The 7,291-nt window shown below is 32.2% G+C and overlaps 1 long non-coding RNA gene across 1 annotated transcript; it reads right to left on the minus strand.

Moving 5' to 3' along the window:
- Positions 1 to 3,155: 3,155 nt before the first annotated feature.
- On the minus strand, positions 3,156 to 4,674 carry LOC137400081 (uncharacterized). The gene is made up of 3 exons (XR_010979213.1): positions 4,512 to 4,674; positions 3,705 to 3,796; positions 3,156 to 3,570 (listed from the first exon to the last, which is right to left on the minus strand). It is a non-coding gene; the product is annotated as an uncharacterized lncRNA (long non-coding RNA).
- Between the last annotated feature and the right edge of the window lie 2,617 nt (positions 4,675 to 7,291).

A 7,291-nucleotide genomic window follows, 5' to 3' on the forward strand; every position in this document is an offset into this window, starting at 1 on the left:
GTTTATTTGATGAAAGAATAGTTTTCTCTTTCTATAGAAGCATTCATGTGATCGTATGTGCTGATTTTATTGCTGCGAGTGAAGCTGATATAAAATTTCACATCAGTAAATTATTTCTAAGTTCTAAGAAGTTTTTGTCTAAAAATATGCTTAAACTATACATGAAGCTCATGTAGCTTAATCGATACTAATAGATCTAAATTAGGGTGACTTTAACTAAACTACAAGTTCTACAAAATTGACTAAACAATGAACCATTTTAATGCTCTAAAAGGTGAACTGCAGGATTTGGGCAAACGCATATCTATGTACCACATACATGTAGGTTGTATGTCGCTTACCGTATGTCGTCTACCGGTATGTTGTGAAATGAATAATTTATGTGCTAGCTCAACAGATTGATGTTTACCAGTGAAAATGCATATATAGAACTGATTGCATAACACCTCACAGCAATACATGTGACAAGAACGGCCCATAGTATGAGATGAAGACAATTATTGATAAGAAGTGAAAAACGAAGTGAAATAAAATCGCTTGTTAGCCATTTAAGAAAAAATGAAATAGAGTCGCTAGCTAGCCATCTGAAAAACAAACAAACATGATTACTAGCTAGCTATATAGAAAACAAAATAAACTAATTAAATAAACTAACAAAATAAACTAATAGATAACTATCTAAACATAGAAGACAAAATGAAATGAAATTGTTTGTCAGCTAGCTAGGAAAAAAGATGAAATGGAGTTGCTACTTGCCATATAAAAAACAAGTTGGAGATGATTCGAGTCTAGACAAAGTATAGAAAGTGACATGACACTTTTGTATCATTAATAATATAATTTAAGTTACTAATTAAAACACAGCTTACATGAGTATGGACAGTCTGAATAACAATCTTTCTTCTAAATCTGTGTTATACACAGCTTGTAGATTTATTGAAAGTTGTTTTTCGAGTTGGTGAAACTGGAATAAAAGTGGTGATGTATATAAATGTCATGAGCCACGCGTTTAATAGCCTTAAATATCTAGCAACACTATAAAAAACTCACTCCTTAAGTGTCCAAGGGTAGGAAGTGAAATATTATTTTAAATCATATAAATTATTTGGCAACTTACATTAATAAACACCGTAATGCGCACTTTTTATAGCAAAAAATGTAAAGGAAGTCATTTAAATGGTACAAAGCATTAAATGGTGTTAAAGTTAAAGTGGTTGCTTATTATTCATACTTAGGTCTGGGCTTAGGTCAAGATAGTCGTTGTCTAAGTGTCTTACTTACCGTTGAATCACTACAACTCTACTTATAAACAACCTTTTGACGTCAATCTAACCAAACATCTTAAAAATTAATAGGTGCATAAGTCTAAAAAAAATAGTCTGTCTTGTTTTGAATGAGGGAGACATACGGATTAATGTAATTCCTGCAGATTTCTATTTAATCCAGTTTCATCATCTGAGTTAAAAATGGGCTAATTTATTGTTTCATCAAGAAATAATTACAGGCCTACAGTTGTTAGCTGAAATATATTTCTTTTTGATTACCAAGATATATCTAAGGCGCTATTTAATATGATCTAAATATTCCATAAGCTCAAAGACTGCTATGGTTTGATAAAACCAGCTTAACATAGGTATCTGGAAATGCATTTTATACATGTTCAATCATAGCCTGCCTCGTGCAGATAATACCAGAACTTTCCTCATATTCAATTTGTTTTATTTAGATAATTAAGACTTTTGTTGTGTAAATCTAAAAAAGCCATTACACCAGATTTTATTAAAGTGATAATTACTCAAATATAATTTTATGCACACCATTGCATTTAAATAAATGCACTAATTTTTAATAATTTTATCTTAATAGTTTGTTAGTTGGCTATGTCAGACAGTCAAGACAGTCAAGAGCAAAGGTTTCAATTGACAGAAGGAACACTTGTTATTTATAAAAAGTGCGATGCGACTTGTGCAGCTTGCAGAGAAAGGTATAAAAACAGCTATTTGATGGTGATAAATTACTTACATATTTTTAAAATGTCTAAAATGAAGGTTTGATCATAAAGTTAACTTACTTACAGTTCTGTAATCACTTATTTACCTATATCTACTCACACTTATATCACACTTTGCACTGTAATCATAAGCAACCACTATTTTGGCTCCGCAATATCTCTAATTATCATGAGAGAGTTTCCAAATATAACACCGAAAATGCGAATTATCATCCAGCTATTACCCTATTTCTTACCAATTCATTACAGGCTATTTTAATATTATTTTTTTCAATAATGTACAACAACAACAAAAACAAATGTTAGTTGCAAAATTCTCAAATAGATAAACTAGCACTGCTTTCATCATGAATTGCTTTTTTTTTAATTTGCAATTGTGTGAAATGTGATGAAAATTCATTGTCAACAATTTATGCTTATCTAATGCAAGCTGCTTTAAAGAGGTAAGTGGCTCACAACATATCTTATAGCAAAGTGTAATAAATGATAATTATAAAGAGGATACTAAAAAAAGGTAGCAAAAGAAGAGAAAAACGTAGAAGTTAACGAGAATTTTGTAAAAACCAATGTGATGTGAGGAGTGGTTACCAAGCATCGCAAGTAGACTTATTATTATGAAGCCGATGAAGCCCCTTATTCTAGCGATGGTATTAGCCTGGGCATTTCCTGAGGTACTTAGTTGGATTGATGGATGAGTAGCTGCATTAGGGTGTTTGGTAGCACTACATTCTAGGACTTGTAAAATGCATTCTTGAAAGGAAAGTAACTCGGAGCAATTTAAAAATTGAAACGTTTTTTGTGGATTAGACCCGCGAAATCAACTAACAACCACACAAAAACACTTGGTTTGAAAACGCACCAGAGACAAGGCAAGTAGTAAATACTTCAATGAAAATGGGATCAGCAAAGGATAATCTATATGTTTTAGAATTTACTGATATTATGATGTAGAGAGGATGTGAGTCACTGCAATAATCTCTTGTGTTTCCTTTCATTTTTTTTAAATTTTGGCAACAACAAAAGGATTTTAGTATCTTTGCGTCAAAGTTAATGACCCATTTTAGAGTGTCGCTAGATTGACCCGAGTAATAGTAATATATCAATGATCTAAAATGCATTAATATTTGAGTAAAATAGACAAGTATTCAAGAACATTCAAGTTTATTCTAAATTCTAAGTTACATAAGATAAGACAAATTCTGCATTCATCAAAGCTAAGTGTATATCAACTAGAAATTACTGCAAAAGAACAAAGCTTGAAAAAGTTCTTATACAAAATTGCTAGTAATTTTCATAAATGTTAATTCAGAGATTTCCATATATGGACGGAATATAATTATTACTATTAACATATCAGCGATGTTTTTGACCAAATAAGTTAAATAAATAGAAGCTAACAGAAAGCTTAGACAAATAACCAGCAAAGCGTCATTGTCTTCTCAGATAGAAGCCAATAGAAAGTTCAAGTCCACTTTTGGTGTTATCAGCAACTGTATATCCCTCCGCAACAAGACCATATCGTTCGTTTTATAGACCATCCAAGTGCAACTCAGCGTAACCTACAATGAAAGCACTATGTTATTATAGATTAGACTATGACAACAGCACTTTAAACAAGAACCATATACTCATATAACTTGTTCCTATTTTATTGATGCACATTACACAGATATGTTGAATTTTGCTATCTTACCTATTTGTTGATAAAATTCCTGTTTGCAAGTGTTCTCTGTCACTTGTGAGTTATAATTTCTGGAATATTGTTGAGATGACATCAAGGAAGATCTAAAACATATTAGCTATATTTAGAACATTTACAGCCAACAAAAATTCAAGTTAACATGCAGCACGAGTAAAAGCGTTGTTTAGTCAGCATATATAAACAATAAAAAACTCTACAGATACCAATTTGAAAGTGGCACGTTGGACCAATTGAATTTTGGATACTTCTTTACCAATTTGAAATTTATATTTCATTCATATCTGTTATAAAGTAGAAAACTAGCAGAACATTTTGTTAATAATTTGTTGAAGCACATTAGCTCAATTTTGAAAATTTGTATACTGTGGGCACATCTCACTGTTTAATTCTCTTGGAGATCATTTACATCATTTAGGTTAACAGAAATTCGTTAGTCAGTAACGAGTCAAGTCTCATTTTAAACAATTCTAGTAAAGTCACAAATTCTTTAAAAACTTGTTTTAGAAATGTGACTCAAAAGATGCCTACATTTTTATACAAATAACCATAGATAACTGCTAATTGTACTTCACCTTCCTTATATGAAAATGCTAAGCAAACAACAAGCAAATGGTGAGTTCAGAGGTGATATATATAAATGAAGTTCACATCAAATGCTATTAAACTCTTTTTAATAAATTGATTGCTCAAGCATGTATGCATAGGAAGGTGCCATATTTGGTTAGTTTTGTGTCTCTCACTTTGGCTGAATCTTATGACAATATTGATGTCATGTGTTAAAACATCAGTTTGACATACCTGATATGTAGAGTTGAACTTGGGGATTCTAAGAATACACTGTCAGGATCTGAAGCAAGATCGCTCATTTCTAATCCTCTTGCTAAATAACCCATAGTGATGATTTTTTGTAATAAAATGGTACAAGGTATAGTCCTTACTAAATGCTGTAGAATGAGTCTCTCATTCGTGTCTGGCAATTCGTGTCTCAGCCACCACATTTATAGCTAATCGTTAGGTGATTCGTGTGTCATTAGTTCCGCCCTTTTCAACACTCACATCATCCACACGTGGGCTATAAATAACAACAATTTGCATCATGGGCAGGAATCCTTTCTTAAACGAATATAGATGAATGATGCTTTCATGGCCCAACCTACTGCCCTCTAAAGTTTCACCTTAGAACTTACACCTTAGCAACAAATCTAGAATTGTGAAACAATTAATTGTTCAATACATCTGATCAACTGCTTATAACAAGAATGTGCGGATTATACTCCTTCTTTGCTTTCATCCGGTGTGGATTTGTTAATATATTTTGATTGCTAGGAAGATTGGCACATCAGGTAGAACCAGGAATCTAGTCATTTGCGCATGCAAGAGTTCTCAATTAGTCATGCTATGAGGAAGAGGAAATTCTTTGCTCACTATAAAATTTAACTGGTAGTACTAGTTGCAAAAGGTTTCTATTCTTAGGACAGAAGTCTGAATCAAACTTCAAGTATAGTTAAAATGGAACAAGACAGCAACTTGTGCTTCACTATAAAGAATCAAAGGAAAGAGACAGGAAGGAAGAGAGTAGACTGGGCTGTAACTTTTCTACAGCTCATTTGATTTTTGTTTAAAAAGCTTCAATTGTTGACATATTTTTGCTCTGGTTAACATTTCAATCCATCACTCAATTTACATGTAATAGCTACATTAACTACATACCAACCAAACACAAATTGCAAAAACAGGTCAGCATAAAAGAAAGAGCAAGCTTAAAAAAATTGCAATGACGGTGAAGACTGCGGAACATGGTGAAGGGTCTGTTTAGGAGTCCCCACAAGGCTATAATGACTACAAGAAACTGGCAGCATTTGGCACATACTGAACAGCTATAAATGATCATCCGCTACATTAATTGAGTTGTTATTACTAAAATTTTACTCAAGTTTGTAGCTACTACTTAAATAAACTTCAACATTTTTTCTAGTTCTGATGACAACTTTTTGCTTATATCATTAAATAAAATTAAAAGTTTCTGTTTTAACATCAGATTAACTAGTGATAATAGGTACTAAAAGTAACATAATATTAACATTCACTTGTTTTAATCACTCGCACTTCTGATAACTGAATTGCGCTGTAAAAATCCAGTTGTAAGGAAACATCGTTACAAAATGTGATAGCTGTTAGATGGTAGCCTAAATGAAAATATATTACAAGCTCTACCTGCATACAGCTCTACCTGCATACAGCTCTACCTGCATACAGCTCTACCTGCATACGGCTCTACCTGCATACAGCATAATTGTTTCTGATTGTTTTTGATGTTTGAAGTTATCCGACTGCCAGGAAGTTTCAAAACTAGAATTGAACGAAAGTTGACAGCGGTTGAAGCGCTCGGAAGAAAAGTACGTGTGAAATAACGACATGAGTTGCTATTGTTTCTATAGTTGATATCAGCTATTGCATTCAAGTGCAGCATTACGCGCCTCTGTTTTATTGATCTATTGGCAATTATAAACATCATAATCACAATTTTGCTTGAACTGAGCATTTTAACTGCAATCATGTTTTTTTCTGTTTTAATCTATAAACATCCTGGCAGTCACATCAACTCAGCCATCAAAATCAATCACAAATGATTGAAAAATACCAATACTTTTTGATAAACTCTACTAGTCTTCTGTGAAAGTTCATCTTTAAAGCTATTATTAAAACTTGAGGGCATCAAATTATTGTTAATAATATTATTATTGTTAATAATATTATTATTGTTAATAGTATTACTATTTTTAATAATATTATTATTGTTAACAAGACTTTAAGCAAATGTTCATCATGCAATCACAAAGAATAAAGCCGCCAAAATCAGTAAAGTTCTTTTAGTAAAACAGTTGTGGTTTAACACTGATGCAATTTTTAAGAAAATTTCAAGCTTTGGCTATAACAGAGCATGAATGAAGACTGCATACGTTTGAACAGTGACAGAGATTCAGTTTACAACCACCTAATGTTTATTTTTAGTAACTGATAGGCATCATTGTTTAAGCAATTTAGGGGTGGAGCAACTTTAAAATAAAAGATTGTGTAAACAGATTATTACTAGTGGGTGATTTGAACGAAAATAGCAAGCATCATAAACATTGTAGGCTGATCCACTATAAATGTTCATTGAGCAAAGCAATGTTTGCGAATGACACATGTGCATAGACTTTATTACGCGCAATTCATGCGTGACTTTCGATGAAACAACTTTGCGCTAGACTCATTGTACGTGCATGAATAGCCAGCATTCAACAAGAATCCCCACCCTAATTTTCTTTTCACTATTTAATCTAAGACTTTTAGAGAAAATGCACCTGAGCTACCCTTGATTTCGAAAATCCGCCTACATTGTATCTTTTGCGTATTTAGCATCTTTAAATATAGGTTAAGAAAAAGAATTATTTAAAGGCAGTATATTTGTACGAAAGGCTCTCGCTACCATTCAACATTACTGATGACGAGTTAATAAAGATACAACTTAAGTAGGCTGTATCGAAAAATTTTCTAGAAAGCCAAACTTTTTAGCATCAAAAAAGTTGAAACAA

This window comes from Watersipora subatra, chromosome 7, assembly GCF_963576615.1.
Source record: "Watersipora subatra chromosome 7, tzWatSuba1.1, whole genome shotgun sequence".
In the NCBI taxonomy this organism is placed as follows: Eukaryota; Metazoa; Bryozoa; class Gymnolaemata; order Cheilostomatida; family Watersiporidae; genus Watersipora; species Watersipora subatra.